The sequence below is a fragment of the Felis catus genome, chromosome D1 (genome assembly GCF_018350175.1).
Source record: "Felis catus isolate Fca126 chromosome D1, F.catus_Fca126_mat1.0, whole genome shotgun sequence".
Lineage (NCBI taxonomy): Eukaryota > Metazoa > Chordata > Mammalia > Carnivora > Felidae > Felis > Felis catus.
The window spans coordinates 106,590,198-106,609,880 of NC_058377.1; the positions used below are offsets into that span (position 1 = coordinate 106,590,198).

The 19,683-nt window shown below is 46.2% G+C and overlaps 1 long non-coding RNA gene across 1 annotated transcript; it reads left to right on the forward strand.

Annotated features, from left to right (window-relative positions):
* The first annotated feature begins 10,359 nt into the window (after positions 1-10,359).
* Positions 10,360-18,636, forward strand: LOC123380639. Its single transcript, XR_006586670.1, has 4 exons — positions 10,360-10,681; positions 11,454-11,537; positions 15,864-16,081; positions 16,569-18,636. It is a non-coding gene; the product is annotated as an uncharacterized LOC123380639 (long non-coding RNA).
* Positions 18,637-19,683: the final 1,047 nt, after the last annotated feature.

Genomic DNA, 19,683 nt, shown 5'->3' on the forward strand with positions numbered 1-19,683 from the left:
AGCGGCTGCACCAATTTGCATTCCCACCAACAGTGCAAGAGGGTTACCGTTTCTCCACATCCTCTCCAGCATCTATAGTCTCCTGATTTGTTCATTTTGGCCACTCTGACTGGCGTGAGGTGATATCTGAGTGTGGTTTTGATTTGTATTTCCCTGATGAGGAGCGATGGTGAGCATCTTTTCATGTGCCTGTTGGCCATCCAGATGTCTTCTTTAGAGAAGTGTCTATTCATGTTTTCTGCCCATTTCTTCACTGGATTATTTGTTTTTCGGGTGTGGAGTTTGGTGAGCTCTTTGTAGATTTTAGATACTAGCCCTTTGTCTGATATATCGTTTACAAATATCTTTTCCCATTCCGTTGGTTGCCTTTTAGTTTTGTTGATTGTTTCCTTTGCTGTGCAGAAGCTTTTTATTTTCATGAGGTCCCAATAGTTCATTTTTGCTTTTAATTCCCTTGCCTTTGGGGATGTGTCAAGTAAGAAATTGCTACGGCTGAGGTCAGAGAGGTCTTTTCCTGCTTTCTCCTCTAGGGTTTTGATGGTTTCCTGTCTCGCATTCAGGCCCTTTATCCATTTTGAGTTTATTTTTGTGAATGGTGTGAGAAAGTGGTCTAGTTTCAACCTTCTGTATGTTGCTGTCCAGTTCTCCCAGCACCATTTGTTAAAGAGACTATCTTTTTTCCATTGGATATTCTTTCCTGCTTTGTCAAAGATTAGTTGGCCATACTTTTGTGGGTCTAGTTCTGGGGTTTCTATTCTATTCCATTGGTCTGTGTGTCTGTTTTTGTGCCAATACCATGCTGTCTTGATGGTTACAGCTTTGTAGTAGAGGCTAAAGTCTGGGATTGTGATGCCTCCTGATTTGGTCTTCTTCAAAATTACTTTGGCTATTCGGGGCCTTTTGTGGTTCATATGAATTTTAGGACTGCTTGTTCTAGCTTTGAGAAGAATGCTGGTGCAATTTTGATTGGGATTGCATTGGATGTGTAGATAGCTTTGGGTAGTATTGACATTTTGACAATATTTATTCTTCCAATTCATGAGCACGGAATGTTTTTCCATTTCTTTATATCTTATTCAATTTCCTTCATAAGCTTTCTATAGTTTTCAGCATACAGATCTTTTACATCTTTGGTTAGATTTATCCCTAGGTATTTTATGCTTCTTGGTGCAATTGTGAATGGGACCAGTTTCTTTATTTGTCTTTCTGTTGCTTCGTTATTAGTGTATAAGAATGCAACTGATTTCTGTACATTGATTTTGTATCCTGCGACTTTGCTGAATTCATGTATCAGTTCTAGCAGACTTCTGGTGGAGTCTATCGGATTTTCCGTGTATAATATCATGTCATCTGCAAAAAGTGAAAGCTTAACTTCTTCTTTGCCAATTTTGATGCCTTTGATTTCCTTTTGTTGTCTGATTGCTGATGCTAGAACTTCCAACACTATGTTAAACAGCAGCGGTGAGAGTGGACATCCCTGTCGTGTTCCTGATCTCAGGGAAAAAGCTCTCAGTTTTTCCCCATTGAGGATGATGTTAGCTGTGGGCTTTTCATAAATGGCTTTTATGATGTTTAAGTATGTTCCTTCTATCCCGACTTTCTCAAGGGTTTTTATTAAGAAAGGTTACTGAATTTTGTCAAATGCTTTTTCTGCATCGATTGACAGGATCATATGGTTCTTATCTTTTCTTTTATTAATGTGATGTATCACGTTGATTGATTTGTCAATGTTGAACCATCCCTGTATCCCAGGAATGAATCCCACTTGATCATGGTGAATAATTCTTTTTATATGCTGTTGAATTCGATTTGCTAGTATCTTATTGAGAATTTTTGCATCCATATTCATCAGGGATATTGGCCTGTAGTTCTCTTTTTTTACTGGGCCTCTGTCTGGTTTAGGAATCAAAGTAATATTGGCTTCATAGAATGAGTCTGAAAGTTTTCCTTCCCTTTCTATTTTTTGGAATAGCTTGAGAAGGATAGGTATTATCTCTGCTTTAAACATCTGGTAGAACTCCCCTGGGAAGCCATCTGGTCCTGGACTCTTATTTGTTGGGAGATTTTTGAATAACTGATTCCATTTCTTCGCTGGTTATGGGTCTGTTCAAGCTTTCTATTTCCTCCTAATTGAGTTTTGGAAGTGTGTGGGTGTTTACGAATTTGTCCATTTCTTCCTGGTTGTCCAGTTTGTTGGCATATAATTTTTCATAGTATTCACTGATAATTGCTTGTATCTCTGAGGGATTGGTTGTAATAATTCCATTTTCATTCATGATTTTATCTATTTGGGTCATCTCCCTTTTCTTTTTGAGAAGCCTGGCTAGAGGTTTATCAATTTTGTTTATTTTTTCAAAAAACAATTCTTGGTTTCATTGATCTGCTCTACAGTTTTTTTAGATTCTATATTGTTTATTTCTGCTCTGATCTTTATTATTTATCTTCTTCTGCTGGATTTAGGCTGTCTTTGCTGTTCTGCTTCTATTTCCTTTAGGTGTGCTGTTAGATTTTGTATTTGGGATTTTTCTTGTTTCTTGAGATAGGCCTGGATTGCAATGTATTTTCCTCTCAGGACTGCCTTTGCTGCCTCCCAAAGCGTTTGGATTGTTGTATTTTCATTTTCGTTTGTTTCCATATATTTTTTAATTTCTTCTCTAATTGCCTGGTTGACCCATTCATTCTTTAGTAGGGTGTTCTTTAACCTCCATGCTTTTGGAGGTTTTTCCAGACTTTTTCCTGTGGTTGATTTCAAGCTTCATAGCACTGTGGTCTGAAAGTATGCATGGTATGATCTCAATTCTTGTATACTTATGAAGGGCTGTTTTGTGACCCAGTATGTGATCTATCTTGGAGAATGTTCCATGTGCACTCAAGAAGAAAGTATATTCTGTTGTTTTGGGATGCAGAGTTCTAAATATATCTGCCAGGTCCATCTGATCCAATGTATCATTCAGGGCCCTTGTTTCTTTATTGACCGTGTGTCTAGATGATCTATCCATTGTTGTAAGTGGGGTATTAAAGTCCCCTGCAATTACCACATTCTTATCAATAAGGTTGCTTATGTTTGTGAGTAATTGTTTTATGTATTTGGGGGCTCCCGTATTCAGCGCATAGACATTTATAATTGTTAGCTCTTCCTGATGGATAGACCCTGTAATGATTATATAATGCCCTTCTTCATCTCTTGTTACAGCCTTTAATTTAAAGTCTAGTTTTCTGATATAAGTATGGCTACTCCAGCTTTCTTTTGACTTCCAGTGGCATGATAAATAGTTCTCCATCCCCTCACTTTCAATCTGAAGGTGTCCTCAGGTCTAAAATGAGTCTCTTGTAGACAGCAAATAGATGGGTCTTGTTTTTTTATCCATTCTGATACCCTATGTCTTTTGGTTGGCACATTTAGTCCATTTACATTCAGTGTTATTATAGAAAGATATGGGTTTAGAGTCATTGTGATGTCCGTAGGTTTCATACTTGTAGCGAGGTCTCTGGTACTTTGTCTCACAGGATCCCCCTTAGGATCTCTTGTAGGGCTGGTTTAGTGGTGACGAATTCCTTCAGTTTTTGTTTGTTTGGGAAGACCTTTATCTCTCCTTCTATTCTAAATGACAGACTTGCTGGATAAAGGATTCTCGGCTGCATATTTTTTCTGTTCATCACATTGAAGATCTCCTGCCATTCCTTTCTGGCCTGCCAAGTTTCAGTAGAGGGATCTGTCACGAGTCTTATAGGTCTCCCTTTATATGTTAGAGCATGTTTATCCCTAGCTGCTTTCAGTATTTTCTCTTTATCCTTGTATTTTGCCAGTTTCACTATGATATGTCGTGCAGAAGATCGATTCAAGTTACGCCTGAAGGGAGTTCTCTGTGCCTCTTGGATTTCAATGCCTTTTTCCTTCCCCAGATCAGGGAAGTTCTCAGCTATTATTTCTTCAAGTACACCTTCAGCACCTTTCCCTCTCTCTTCCTCCTCTGGAATACCAATTTGCGTAGATTATTTCTCTTTAGTGCATCACTTAGTTCTCTAATTTTCTCCTCATACTCCCGGATTTTTTTTCTCTCTTTTTCTCAGCTTCTTTTTCCATAATTTTATCTCCCAGTTCACCTAGTCTCTCCTCTGCCTCTTCAATCCGAGCCGTAGTTGTCTCCATTTTATTTTGCAGCTCATTGGTAGCATTTCTTAGCTCCTCCTGGCTGTTCCTTAGTCCCTTGATCTCTGTAGCAATAGATTCTCTGCTGTCCTTTATACTGTTTTCAAGCCCAGCGATTAAATTTATGACTATTATTCTAAATTCACTTTCTGTTATATTGTTTAAATCATTTTTGATCAGTTCGTTAGCTGTCGCTATTTCCTGGAGATTCTTTTGAGGGGAACTCTTCCGTTTTGTCATTTTGGGTAGTCCCTGGAGTGGTGAGGAACTGCAGGGCACTTCCCCTGTGCTGTCTTGAATAACTTGCGTTGGTGGGCGGGGCAGCAGTCAGACCCGATGTCTGCCCCCAGCCCACTGCTGGGGCCACAGTCAGACTGGTGTGCCCTTCTCTTCCCCTCTCCTAGGGGCAGAATTCACTGTAGGGTGTCGTGGCCTATCTGGGCTACTTGCACACTGCCAGGCTTGTGGTGCCGGGGATCTGGCGTATTAGCTGGGGTGGATCGGCAAGGTGCACAGGGGCAGGAGGGGCAGGCTCAGCTTGCTTTTCCTTCAGAGATCCGCTTCGGGAGGGGCCCTGCGGCACCGGGAGGGAGTCAGACCCGCCACCGGAGGGATGGATCCGCAGAAGCACAGAGTTGGGTGTTTGCGCGGTGCAAGCAAGTTCCCTGATAGGAACTGGCTCCTTTTGGGATTTTGGCTAGGGGATGGGCAAGGGAGATGGCGCTTCCCAGCGCCTTTGTTCCCCGCCAAGCTGAGCTCTGTCGTCCGGGGCTCAACAACTCTCCCTCCCGTTGTCCTCCAGCCCTCCCGCTCTCCGAGCAGAGCTGTTAACTTATGACCTCCCAGATGCTAAGTCCTGCTTGCTGTCCGAACACACTCCGTCTGGCCCCTCTGCTTTTGCCAGCCAGACTCAGGGGCTCTGCTTGGCCGGCGAGCCGCCCCTCCGCCCCGACTCCCTCCCGCCAGTCCGTGTAGCGCGCACCGCCTCTCCGCCCTTCCGACCCTCTTCCGTGGGCCTCTCGTCTATGCTTGGCTCCAGAGAATCTGTTCTGCTAGCCTTCCGGCGGTTTTCTGGGTTATTTAGGCAGGTGTGGGTGGAATCTAAGTGACCAACAGGACGCGGTGAGCCCAGCGTCCTCCTATGCCACCATCTTCCTCGACACCCTTTCAGTTAGACTGATAGAGAACATGCAAATGGAGTGGTCATACCGATAGTCTGTGCCATTGCTAAGATGTAATGAAAGTGGTACTTAAAAATTTTTTTTTAAGTTTATTTATTTTGAGAAAGAGAGAGCATGAGTGGGGGAGAGGGAGAGAGAATTCCAAGCACGCTCTGCACTGTCAGTGCAAAGCCCAACTCAGGGCTGGAACTCACAAACCATGAGATCATAACCTCAGCCAAGATCAAGAGTCTGACGCTCAGCCAGCTGAGCCACCCAGGCGCCCCAAAATGATGCTTTATCTGTTTTCTTACTCTTTAAAAAAAAAAAACATATCTCCAGTACTCTCATGAGAAGAATGCCAGATGAATTCCACTATTCTACAAAATTCTCCATCAGTACTCCTAAAAACTGGTAAGGTCATCAAAGACAAGAAATGCCTGAGAAAGTGTCACAGCCGAGAGGATCCTAAAGAGGCATAACCACTGAATAGAGTGTGGTCTCATGGATTGGATCTAGCGATAGAAAAAGGTGAATGCAAAAGAACTGTGAATAAAATATGGACTTTAACCACAATATAGTAATAATAGTTTATTAATTTTTTTTGAAAGTTTATTCATTTATTTTGAGAGAGACAGAGCACCCACGCAGGGGAGGAGCAGAGAGAGAGAGAGAGAGAGGGAGCGAGAGAATCCCAAGCAGGCTCTGCACTGTCAGGGCAGAACCTGATGTGGGTCTGGGCCCCAAGAACTGTGAGACCATGACCTGAGCTGAAATCAAGAGTCAGACGCTTAACTGACTGAGCCACCCAGGGGCCTCCCCTGACCTTTTTTTTTTTTTTTTCAAGTTTTTCATTTATTTTGAGAGAGACAGAGCTCACAAGTGGTGGAGGGGTAAAGAGAGAGGAGTAATGGTTTATTAATCTTAAGAAATACACCAGACTCGGGTAGGGTGTTAACAAAAAGGGAAATTGGATGTGTGATATGTTGAGACTGTACTATCTGGGGACTTTTTTTTTGTAAATCTAAAATTATTCATCTTGAAAAAAGTGATGAAGTGATTTAAGGAGGTTAGATTTTTTTTAAGTTTATTTTTATTTCTTTTGAAAGAGAGAGAGAGAGAGAGAGAGAGAGAGAGAGAGAGAGCACGAGTGGGGGGTGCATAAAAAGAGAAGGAGAGAGAGAATCCCAAGCAGGCTCCACACTGTCAGCGCAGAGCCCAGTGTGGGGCTGGAACTCACATACAGTGAGACCACGACCTGAGCAGAAACCAGGAGTTGGATGCTTAACTGAATGAGCCATCCAGGCACCCAAGGAGGTTAGATTTTGATCTTCAAAAAAAGGGGAGAGACAGCGAGAGAGAGAGAGGGGGTGGGGAGAGTTGATGAAAACAACCCTAGATTAAATTAAAACAAAGTGGATTGTTTTAATAACTTTGCTAACTGACCTTCTGTCTTGGGTGAAATCACACCAGGAACTTGCAGACATTTCAGTCCTTGAATTGGGGGACAGGAGTGAATGACAAAGACAAAAGGAGTGGTAAACTGGCATCGGAGTTTATTTCCTCAGAGTAGTGATCATTTATATAACATTTTTTGAGAATCTCTACTGTGCTAGCGCTAGGGATACAGCAATGTGTAAAACTGGGCTCACTTGTGATCAGTGAGAAAAAGACAGATACATGGCATTGTTATAAGATACGTACATGGAGAAAGGCTTGAGGTGCTATGGAAGAGTTGAAGAGGCAACAAGGGAAAAAGAAAGGAGGAAATGGGGGCGCCTGGGTGGCTCAGTCTGTTGACTGTTTGACTCTTGATTTCAGCTCAGGTCATGATCTTGAGTCCTGTATGGGGCTCCACGCTGTCATCTTGGGATTCTCTCTTACTCTCTCTCTGTCCCTCCCCTGCTCATGTACCCTCTCTCTCTCTCTCAGAATGAATGAATAAAGTTAAAAAAAATAAGAGGGCCCCAGAGCTCAGTAGTTGGACCTCTCTTCTTCTTTGTCTATACTTACTTCCTCGAGGATCTCATCCAGTTCCACACTCAATATGTGTCTTCAGGGATTGATGATAAACCTAAATCTCCAGGCTGAATTAACACACTGAATTCCAGATTTGTTTGTCTGACTACCTGATCAAATTCTCCACTTGGATGTTATAGTGGGCAGGCCCCAAAATAATTTCCATGACCTCCACCTCCTGATATTTACACTCTTATGAAATCCCTTCCCTCTTAGCATGTGCTGTCTGGACTTATTAACTTCTAATAAACAGAAAAAAGACACAAGTGATGGGATATCAGTTCTTGGATTAGGATTTACAAAGACTGTGGCTATTGTCTTGGACAGTTTCTCTCCCTGTCTCTTGCTGAGATCATAGTACTGAGCACCTCTTTCAGGAGAGATTTCCATGCCATCCTGTAAAGTCATCTTTTGGCTTATGAATTAGCTGTGCTTCTTTTAGGTGACACTTTGATCTAGGAACCTGTGTCTAGATTCCAGGGAATTCTTTTTATATTTTTTTGAAGAGAGAGAGTGAGAGCGAGAGTGAGAGAGCTCTTGTGTGAGCAGGGGAGAGACAGAGGGAGGGAGGGAGGGAGAGAGAGAGAATCTTAAGCAGACTTCATACACAATGTGGAGCCAGACACAGGGCTCGAGCTCACAACTGGGAGATCATGACCTGAGCCAAAATAGAGAGTCCATTGCTTGACCAACTGAGCCACTAGGGTCCCCCAGGGATTCTTTTTAGGTAATTAATAGAATCATGCTTTAAATGCTGTGACTTTAAAAATGTATAGCCACTGTGCTCAGATTGTTGACAGGACTTCCTTTCAAGGGGCTCTGTGCAGGAAAAAGCTCTAATACAACAATTAGGATAAAGAATTTGCCATAATTTCTAAGATTTCCTCTTCCATTTGAAATGTCACCTTCAGTCCTCAGGCTTATATTTTTCCTTTTATAAAAATCTATTAGGGGGCACCTGGGTGGCTCAGATGGTTAAGCATCCAACTCTTGGTTTTGGCTCAGGTCATGATCTCATGGTTCATGGGATTGAGCCCTGAGCTGGGCTCTGTGCTGACAGTGTGGAGCCTGCTTGGGATTCTTTCTCTCTCTTTCTCCCTGCCCCTCCCTCACTTTCACTCTCTTTCTCTCTCAAAATGAATAAACTTAAAAAAAAAAACTATTTGAAAAATATTGTAAACTACCAGTGAATGAAAAATAAATCGCTGATAATCCGGCTGCAAAATGATAACCAGACAAAATACTAACCAAGTACTTGAAAAATGCATCTGGTGCTTCCTGGAAAACTGAATGACAGCCGGGCCACCATTAACCATTCTCAGGGAAATAGACTTTCTATACTTCCTACCACTGTTCTTTCTTACCAAAAATCCTCACTCCTTTTTTTTTGGTGGGGGGGTGTAAAATACATATAACATAGGTTTGCAATTCTAATCATTTTTAGAAATGATTAGTGGCACTAATTGCATTCACAAAGTGGCGCGACCATTTAGCGCTATCGATTTCCAAAACTCTTTTAGTTTCCCCAAACAGAAACTCTGGATCCATTAAACAAAAACCCTTCTTTCCCCCTTCCTCCAATCCCTGGGTAACTAGTAGTTACTCTTCATCTCTGTGAACTTGCCTACCCTACATGTTTCTCTAGTTACTCTAGATATAAGTGGAATAATGCCGTATTTGTCCTTTTGTGTCTTTTTCACTTAGCATAATTTTTTCAAGGTTATTAAGGGTTGTAGCATTATCAGAATTTCATTCCTTTTTGGGGCACCTGGGTGGCTCAGTCGGTTAAGGGTCAGACTCTTGGCTTTTGTGAAGAATGCCGTTATGTACTATCATGTTCAATATTCTGTTTGAGTCCACGTTTTCAATTATTTTGAGTATATACCTAGGTGTGAAATTGCTGGGATGGGTATTCTATGTTTAACATTTTGAGGAACTCCAAACTCTTCCAAAATGGAGGCACCATTTTACATTCCCACCTGCAGCGTGCAAGGGTTCTAGTGTCTCCACATCATCATCGATATTTATTTTCTAGTTCTGTCGTTGCTGTTATTGTTACAGCAGTCCTAGAGGATGTGAAGTGGTAGCTCTTTTTTTTTTTTAATTTCCCAAACTACTAAGCACGACATGGTTGTCAATCTGCAACAGAAAAGCTCATGACGATTTGTGGGACATTCTCCCAATGCACATCAGGCTCTGTGGCTTGGCCACCAGCCCCCGGGGAGATGAACAAAATAGACATCAGTCTTTCTCTTCACGAAGCAACAAATACTTCATTAGGAGGAAGAATGACTTTGATAAACCGATGGTATTCATAATAGATGGTTTTCCTGAAATTTCTCCTGTCTCTTCCCCCACATTCCCTCAGATTATCCATTCTATGCTTCTGGTCGCTTGGAAGACATTTTGCAGATGAAAGCAGAAGAAGCCTGTGAGACTGGTTGACTTTTATTTCCAAAGCTAAATTCCACAGAAGGTCTTTGAAAGAGGCAGTGAGAGAAAAGTGTTCATATAGACAATTGGGAAGGGGTGTTTGGGAAGAGGTGGAGGTAGGGGAGGGTCTGTGGATACCAGGGGGCTATGGTCCCAGTCATGAGCCCTGGCAGCATCCCAGGGAAGGGCAGACCCCTCACAGAGCAGCTGTAAGGGGAGCTGAGGGATCCACGTGGAAACCCTGGGTTTCCAGTGCTGGTGCTGCTGCTGCTACAGTGTTGAGGCCGTGAGGCCGCCCTCTTCCTGGGAATGGTGGCCCTGTCCACGGTGATGAGAAGCCCAAGAGAAAAATGGAAAAGGAGCAGCTAAAAGATGAATGGGACGGTTTCCAGACCAGGGCTCCAGGCCACTCATCAGAAACACTTACAATGCCTCTGCTAATCTCTTTGAACAAGGAACCGATGACCAGTGGCGGCCCCTATTTTTTCCCACCTCATCATGTTGGCAGCACGCACGCCCCTGGAGTCTTGACAGTCCTGGTGTGGAGGATTTATGGAAATCATAAACTTTTACACCTGTCGATGCATCTTCAGTGGGTATGTTTTCCACTAGACAGAAAGAGAAGTCATCTATCCGGTTTTCTATTGGGGGCCATTGCTCCTCACAATGCCCACCATTTTGTGACAATTGAGCCATTTCTTGTTGCATTGTTGTTGAAGGTTGTGAGATCTAGCATGCAGGAAGAGCTGGAGACGGCACAGAAAACACCTGCGTGTGACTCGTTCCAACGCCTGAGTTGAGGAAGGAGGTCTGTTTACTGGCCTTTGTGAGGGAGGTTTCCCACCATGCCTGAGGAACGTTGAAATAGTGGAGACCTGAATCTGTTCCTTACCAAAGAATGCAACGTGTGTGGTGACAGGTGGGTAGATAAAACATGAGGAAGCCATAAAGATAATTGCTGTGTTTGGACGGACCCAGAACTAATCGTACAGCGAGGAATCCTGTCTACCTGTCACCCTACCAGACTCATCAGCCGGAAACTGAAGCTGGGAACTTCAGTCACAGTTCAGATTTTGGCTTTAACTTCCTTCACTTGTTTGTTGTTATTTTAATTGAGGCAAAACTACAAACAGTAAAGTGAACAAACACGTACAGTTCAATGAATAGTTCCATGTGTAAATACGCAACCAGATGAAGATACAGAAAAAAACTCTAACACCCTAGAAGGCTCCATCATGTATCCTCCACAAGAACACTCTAAGCCCTTCCCCCCCACTTAACAACAATTAGCAGCTCAAATTATACAATTATTTAAAAATTTTTTAAGTTTATTTATTTTTGAGAGAGAGAATGTGGGCGGAGAGGGGCAGAGAGAGAGGAGCCACAGAATCCGAAGCAGGCTCTAGGCTCTGAGCTGTCAGCCCAGAGCCCAACGTGGGGCTCGAACTCACGAACCATGAGATCGTGACCTGAGCCAAAGTCAGATGCTCAACCAACTGAGCCACCCAGGCGCCCCTACAATTATTTTCTAGTTTAAAAATCGTCACCCGGCAAGGAAACATTCCACAAAACATACCAGGTCTTTATACTTAAAACCAGTCATTGGTTGCCTGGGCCTCTATTTATTATTGTCCTTTATAAGATGTAAACTCAAAACTTATATAAGTGTCTTTTATCTCTGTTGGGCACAGATTTTCAAGTCTCCTGGACTCTCCACCTCGAGCACTTGGGTAGCAGGGTTTTCCTGATTCGGGTTTCTTGGATGTGGAAAAAGAGTGAGTAAGCCCCCTGGCTGTCCCTGAGGGGAGCTGTGTGCTCTAGGTCTGTAGTGAGGAAGGCAAGCCATCATTCAGGGTCACTGTCCCCAGGGAAAGATTTACGAACATTTCTTTTTTAAGTAAGCCAAATGCCCAATGTGGGACTTGAACTCATGACCCCAAGATCGAGAGTTGCCTGCTCATACTGACTGAGCCAGCCAGCTGCCCCTCCCAGGGAAAGATTTAGACCTGGACTGTTCCATGTGGCCAGTGCCTCTGGTTTAGCTATAGCCTCATCATTGCTGCCACCAACCTCAGACTCCCTCATGGCTCCCTAGATCAGTAGGTTTAGACAGCCTGCATCAGTAGGCTTAGTGGTTGCAGGGGCCAACATTAGGTGACCTTGTGTGACATACACACGCCTGAAGGCATTTCACAAGCATGCACACATCCAAACACCAGACTCTCATCCCTCAGACCCTGGCAGCCCCCAGCCCGGGGAGCGCAGTCAGCTCCCCGGGGCTGCCGGTTCCTGTAGGCCTGAGGACTGTCCTGGCCACTGAAGAAACCTGAGCGAGATCAGGGAGAGGACCTGAGCCCCTCCCACAGATGACAGTACATCTCAGGGGACGAGCCCTGTTGTGTGGCCTGTGACATTCAGATCATCTGGTTTCACTGGGAATTAAACCGCTGCGGAAAAGGGTGGTAAGTGTTGGTAAGTGTTTGGTAAGTGTTTTCCAAATCCCTTTAGCCAATGCCAAGGGTGAGAGTTGAAACTCTGGCAACTGCCTTCTCAGATCCTGCCCCAGGAGGCTGGTCATTTATTTCAGAAGATTTACTCAGCCCCTCGGGGAAAGGGTCATGGTTTATACCGAAGCCAGTGGGGAAAGGATCGCTTGTTTTACTGAATGCAGAACATGTGTTTATTCTATGTCTTTTCCTTTTGTGTTGGTTGGTTCATCATATATCACTTAGGAGGGTAGGTGGCCGATTCATAAAAACTGATATTTCTTGTCAAAGAAAGTCCCGTAGATCATGGGGCGCCTGGAGGGCTCAGCCGGTTAAGCGTCCGACTTCGGCTCAGGTCATGATCTCCCGGTCTGTGAGTTGAGGTCATGATCTCTCGGTGTGAGTTCGAGCCCCGCATCAGGCTCTGTGCTGACAGCTCAGATCCTGGAGCCTGTTTCAGATTCTGTGTCTCCATCTCTCTCTGCCCCTCCCCCTCTCATGCTCTGTGTCTCTCTCTGTTAAAAATAAACGTTAAAAAAATTTTTTGTTTTTTAAAAAGAAAGTCCTGTAGATCTTCCATCGGCTGTGACCCATCGGCTGTGATGTTCCATGGTGCAGGGCAAACAGGACGAGGCATATTTTAGGTCGGGAAGTATAGTGAGCACACGTCTAAAAATGCTGTGCTCAGAGGGCTGGGCCAGTTTCCTTCCAGTGTGACAAAAGGCAGCAGATGCCCTCTAGACAGTCATGTTTTCAAATGGTCATCCCTTTGCAAAGGGTTACCAGGGAACATATTTCACTTACTTTGTGTTTTGCAGTAATTCTTTTTTTATTGATTGCTTTTTAGGGAAAGAAAGAGAGAGAGTGAGCGGGAGGGGGTCAGAGAGAGAGAGAGGGAGACAGAGGATCCAAAGTGGGCTCTGTGGTGACATCAGAGAGCCTGATGCGGGGCTCGACCTCATGAACTGTGAGATCATACCTGAGCTGAAGTTGGACACTTAACCGACTAAGCCACCCAGGCGCCCCTTTGGTAGTAATTCTCGAAGGGATTCTTATAGAGAGAAAAACAAGTTGGAGAATCAATGGTGACATCAGAAAACAGGGGAGAAGTGCTAGAAATTATGGCAAATTCTGTCTTCTAATTGGGGGATTAGAGCTTCTTCCTGGACATGGGCACAGATCGCCCCTTAAGGAAGGTTCTGTTAACCCTCTCTTTCTGAGCTATATTCTCAATTCTTTCGAGATTCCCCGAATTCTCGTCCTTATTATAGCACCAGCTCAAGGTACCCGATCTTATCATCTCAGTAAGATCCAGGTACAGATGTGGCTCATCAGGTGTAGGTCCTTAAGCACAGCTGCTGTAGTTCATTAACTCTTGCCTAACATTACACATCAAAGTTCCCCGTCACCCAATTTCCATTAACATGGCCCTCAGTCGTCTTTAGCCCTGCTCTGATTTTGCTAAGTTAACATTTGTTAAGTGGGGCACGGGGTGCCAGGTGGTGAGTTGTGGTTCAGTAAAAGACCACAAGAGAAAATGAAATAGAAAAGTTTATTACTCGCAGACCCTGGAGGCAGTACCCAGCATGCCTCAAAGGGCACCATGGGGAGGCGAAGGCAGGGGGCAGCCAGAAAGAGCAACAAAACTTGGGGCCCATGCTTCATTAGGGAATGTGGGTAGAGTGCTTTGGGGTCCCCCTCTAGGGCTGCACTGGTGAATATCAAACCAAAAAGGTGGGGTTTCGGTAAAGCCCCACGGGGGTCCTATTGAAGGGACGCATGAGGCATGCAGGTGCTGGGAGGCAGGAAAGACCGTTGATGACAAGGGCTGTTGGGAAAGTCAGGGCGGGAACTTGGATTTGCCTGGACTCTGGGGCTGCCAGTGAGGCATGCACTTGCACGAGGGGCTAGTGTCAGTTCAAGGCCTCTGCAGGCAACCAAGATGGGTGACAGGGCAGCACAGAGCTCTGCTGAAGGGGCCACTAGATCCCGGAAATCTGTTTTGGATTTCGTTTTCTTTTTAAAATTTTTTAATGTTCGTTTATTTTTGAGCGAGAAAGTGCATGCGCGAGAGAGACAGAGCATGAGTAGGGGAGGGGCAGAGAGAGAGAGGAGATGCAGAATCCCAAGCAGGCTCCAGGCTCTCAGCTGTCAGCACAGATCCTGATGTGGGGCTCGAACTCACGAACCTCGAGATCATGACCTGAGCCAAAGCTGGACACTTAACCGACTGAGCCACCCAGGTGCCCCTGGATTTCATTTTCTAGTGTGACTAGCCATCCACTAAGTGGGGGGGGGGGGGCATTTTCCTCTCCCTGAGGCCCACACAATTCCTCTAGTGGGGCCCGGAGCTATAATTTTCATCTCCTGCAAACTTTTTGGTGAGTTTGTTTTAATTAACGAGACTTTATAAACCGAATAGTAAGGCAAAGCTGGTTGCCTTAACCTCATCTAGGCTAATAATACATGTATGATCATAATCTCTAAGCAATTTGGCAGGGGTTTGTCCCCTAGGGCTCTCCATTATAAGACTCATATTGCACAATCTGCCCTCTATCAGTGTGGAAGATGGCAAGATGAGCGAAAATCAAAATGGTAAGGGAAACATTCATTTGGTGAGCACACGTGAATAATGTCTTTTCTGAGGTCAAAAGCGTGGGGGTGCCCTGGGAGTGAGTACTAACACGGAGTCTTTGGAGGAGACTGGTGGTTGGTGTAAGGTATTTGGAGATCTTAGGGCCGGGAAATAGGCAGTATTAGAGACTGGAGTAAAATTTCTGTCCATCTGGGGGACCACTTGTTTAAAAGCTTGAGGAGCATGTCTTTGAGTAGGTCATTGTGCGTCTTTATGTCTGGCCAAGGGGGCCCGTTGGCTAAGTGGTAACTCCATGAGATACCATGTTCCAGAACCCGTGATTGAACACTTGGGAGGCGAAATGGGCACCTTGATTTGAATCCATAATGTCTGGTGGGGCAAAGGGAGTGAACATATGTCTGGTTAAGGAGGAGATCATGTGACAGGAAGCAGCATGCCTGGAGAGAGCTGTCAGCCAGCACAAGTGACCAGGTAAGGGATCAGCGATGATGGGCACATACCCAATAGCTCCAGCAGAGGGCAACGGTGGCCCAAGAAAACATATTTGCCATCCAGCAGGGTCTGTCCCCCTGCTGCCCAAGCCCCACCTGGGAGGCTTTCAGGATTCTGTTTGGGAGCAAAGGAGGTAATTGACTACCCCCACTTTGGCTAGAGCCAGGGTGAGGGCCCGAAACAGGCCATGCTTGTATTCCCAGACAGTGAGGACTGTCCCTCCCCGATGGCCTGATGTAATATGGGCCCACTCCGCTAGTGGGTATGCCATCTCTGGAGGAATAGTTGTGTCTGGGGCAATGTTGGGTATTCTGGTTCATGTGGGGTCTTGAAACAGGCAAGCCTTCTGGATAAGGATCTGCAGTGCGGTTATAATCTGTTTCTGTTGTCTGCCGGTGTGTGGGTGGGTTCGTGCAGACACAGAACGACCAGAATCAGCACGTGAGAGTGGGCTGTTTCTCTCCGAATGGAGGCACCCCAGATGGGCCTTCCCTGAATCATGAAATGACCCCTTTGCCATTTTCTAGGACAGACAACGAGATCATTGGCTACCGTCCAGAAGTCAGTAAAAGTGAGCGTCCTTGGGAGTCTCGCTTTTGCGGCCTGTGTAGAGCCAGGCACACCGCTACCGATTCTGCTAGTTGGACCAGGCCAGGAGGGCCCTCCCGACTAGGAACGTGCCGCTGGCAGGATGATAAACTGAAGCCTTCCAGGCAGCTGCGTTGCGTACAGGGACTTTGCTGCGGTCAGTGAAAAACACCAATTCCCTTTCCACTTTTTATTTGTTTGTTTGTTTGTTTGTTTGTTTGAGACAGGGCATGAGTAAGGGAGGGGCAGAGAGAGAGGGAGAAAGAGGGAATCCCAAGCAGGCTCCACCCTGCCAGCGTGCGGAGCCTGACGCGGGGCTCGAACCCACGAACCGTGAGATCATGACCTGAGCGGAAACCAAGAGCCGGATGTCCAACCGGCTGAGCCACCCAGGCGCCCCCACTGCACCTCAGTGTCAATGGACAAGGGGCTGAGCGTGGAGGAAGCCGCATCCCCTCATAATTTGGAAAGGCCCTTAACACGAAATTTAGCCCTTTCTTGAAGGTATCGTTTCCTTTTTGTCAGTGAGGCCTCCGTGGCCAGGCCAAGCCTCTGCTGAGTCGAATCTCTGACCCAAAGCAGGGTAGGGCTTGTGTGTAAAGCAGTTTGAACTGTGAGAACATTAATGCCTCTTTCTCTTAAAGGGCCCAGTAAGCTGCCGAGATTCCGTGCTCGTATATGTATGGTGAGTACAAGGCTGCTATCTGGAGCAGACGGTCGGTCCGGAACCCACAAGCAACCAGGTCGAGCCACGTTTAGTCCAGTGACTCCACGAGGCATAATCAGGTATTGCCAGTAATTCAACTCAAAGTTCTGGGCCCGGAGGAACTAATGGCAGGGCCTGCTGTAAGGCAGTTGATTAAGCTTCTCCCCAGTGGAAAGAGGCTGATTTGCTTGCAGCGGCATAAATGGGCCTCAGGAGACTGGAGAGGCGTGGAGTGTGTTGTCCCCCAAAGGTGAAAAGGCCTCGCATGTGCTGTGCCTGCCGAAGTGTAGCAGGAGGCTTGACGGTGAGCGGTTGGTATTTTCCAGAGAGATCGACTCCGCAGCCCTCAGCTGACTGCACTCTGCCAAGAAACTTGACAGAAGTGGCCAGTCCTTGGACCTTACACGGGGCAACCGCAGTCCTCTGTGCTGTGAACGTTGTGTCACTAGATAAGAGTCTTCCTGTGTGGCATTCTCAGAGGGCCCCCATAGTAGAATGTCATCTATATGATGTCAGAGGCGGCAGTGGGTTAGTTTGAGTGGATCTGGATCTTGTCTGCAGAGGCTAGAGGCTATATCTGATGGGGGGCTATTCAGCTCCTCCATGGACAGCCAAGGAAAGGTATATCGGATGCCCCTGGAAGTGAAAGAAAATTGAAGTTGTCTTCAGTCTTCAGTCATTGGAACCCAATAAAACATGTTGGCTACAGCTAGGACAGCAGGGAGAGGCCCTGAGCCTTTGCAGACCACCTATTATCTCTACAATATTGGGAAGGGGAAGCCTTAATGGCAGGAGCTGGTGCATTTAAATTTTGATCGTCACTTGTTAGTCTCTATTCATTGGTGGTCAATTTTAACACCGTCCACGGCTCTTAAAGGGTGAGATGGTAGGGCTAATGACCCCGGGGTCAAGCATGTCTCTAAGGAAAGGGCCAAAGTCCTTCTGTACTTTGCTTCAGCCAATATGTTGGTGTATTTAACATTTTCACTACAGGAGGCAATTGGACGGGTTCTCGTTGGGCAGCTCTCCAGAGAAAGGCCAGGAATTTGGGTTTATTCCCAGGTGTGTCACTGAGCGAGGGCATTGGTACTTCTGATAGGAAAAAACAAGAGAGCTAGGGGGCCACCACCATTGGCAACTGTTCTAGAAATACGGTGCCAATAGACACATCTAGATTAATATTCACTCCCTTTAGAGTTTCAGCTGCCATGCCTTGTAGACTGTAGGGTCGCTGCGGGAACTGAGAAGGGTTACCTGGAATTGTCCTGACTTGAGCTCCTATGTCTAATAGGACCAGTCGATATATAAATGGGTGACTGTCCTTAGGAGGCGGGGCAAGCTCCAGGGAGCCACCAGGTCCCTAGGGTAATGCCCTGGGGAACTGATGGCTGCAGTTGGGGAAGTTGTTTGGGAGCAGAGGGGGCCTTGAGATCTTGGGCCATTGAAGTTGGCCTCTGTTAGTGAGATCATTGCTTGTTTTAGGGAGAGGAATTTGCACCAGGGCTACTGTGGGTCAAGGTCATCAGAGACCAATTGGCAGAACTGCCAGTATAGGGCACTGTGCTGTTAAGAATCATTTTAAGGGTCGCTTCCCAATAGGCTTAGCATGGGGCTCAGGGACCAGGAGGTGGGAAGGGTGTTCTGCAAGGAGTGTTGCAGGGCCCGGCACCCAAGGGCTGGCATTGGGGTTGTGGGCTGTCTAGGCCCACACCTGGGAGTCTGTGTGAATATCTCCTTCATAGCTGACCCCCATGTATGTTCCCTCCAGGGCTTCCTGAATCGTATAGGAGGCCCCATGAAGTAAAGGAGTCCAGACTTGTAATTGGGGTGGGGGGTCCCTACAAGGAGAATTCTCTGGATTTGGGGTCGATTTGGGGCCTCTTTGGAATTAGATATAAAATCCAGATCATTTGGGTTGCTACATTTAAAGAAAATGAGAGGGGTGTCTGGGTGGCTCAGTCAGTTAAACGTCCGACTCCTGATTTCGGCTCAGGTCGTGATGTCGGTGCAGGTCGTGAGCTCCCGGTTCGTGAGTTCAAGCCTCACGTCAGGCTCCGCACTGACAGTGGGGAGCCGGCTCGGGATTCTTTCTCTCTCTTTCCCTCTCTCTCTTCCCCTCCCAAGTGCGCCCCCCTCAAAATAAATAAATTAACTTAAAAAAATAAATGAGAAACTCATTGGACTATACCAATCTCAGGGAGAAGGAGTTGGGCCTCATCTAATGTCTTCCACTGGCTTTGAGAGAGTGGTTTACGTTTAATGGGTAGCATGCAAACTTCCTTGGGTGTTTTAGGTGGTACCAGCACCAAGTGCTCAGGCCATTCGATCTTGTGTCACCATGCCCGGTGGGGGGGGGGGGAACCCATGATATTCCATAGGGCTGGGGTGGGGGACGGAAGTACCACAGCAGCACGGTATGCAGCAACAGAGAACTGCAAATCTGGGCTGCACGTGCCTTTGCAAGGAGCCACGCCTTCCCCAGCTGGGGTGTCCCTGTTGTGCTGGTTAGGACTTAGGGTTCTGGTGGAGCCCACCAAGACAGCAGTCAGAGAAGAGGGGTCTGCCCCTCCTCCTTCTAAGGGTGCTGCTGGCACCTTTATCCAGCAGCCCACACTTGGACGGAGGTTGCGACTCACATGCCCCAGCCATGAACTCATTCAACGGACCTTGAGAAAATCATAGTTCATTTACCTACCAGTTGGCAGTGGGTCTGTGCTGAGAGTTGTGAAACATACCCAAAGTGGATTCCCTGCTGGGGGAATTCACCCTCTGTGGGTGTTAGCAGGTAGAAGACACATCCACCACCAAGCTCTGAACTGTGTTCGGGGTCTTCTTCCCTTTACCTTTAAGGCTAAAGCATGTTCACAGCCAGGGAGTTTTCTTGGCCCATCCCGTAGAATCCCAACAGTCTGCCTTGCTTCCTTTCTCCCTCTTTCTCTTATCTTCAGTCCAGGCTGGCCGTGGGTCTGCTAACAACAAATTCTCTAAAAATGGGTTGGCCTCCCATGCAACCTGGAGGCGCCCAAGCCATTAGACAAGCAGGTCCTACCCAG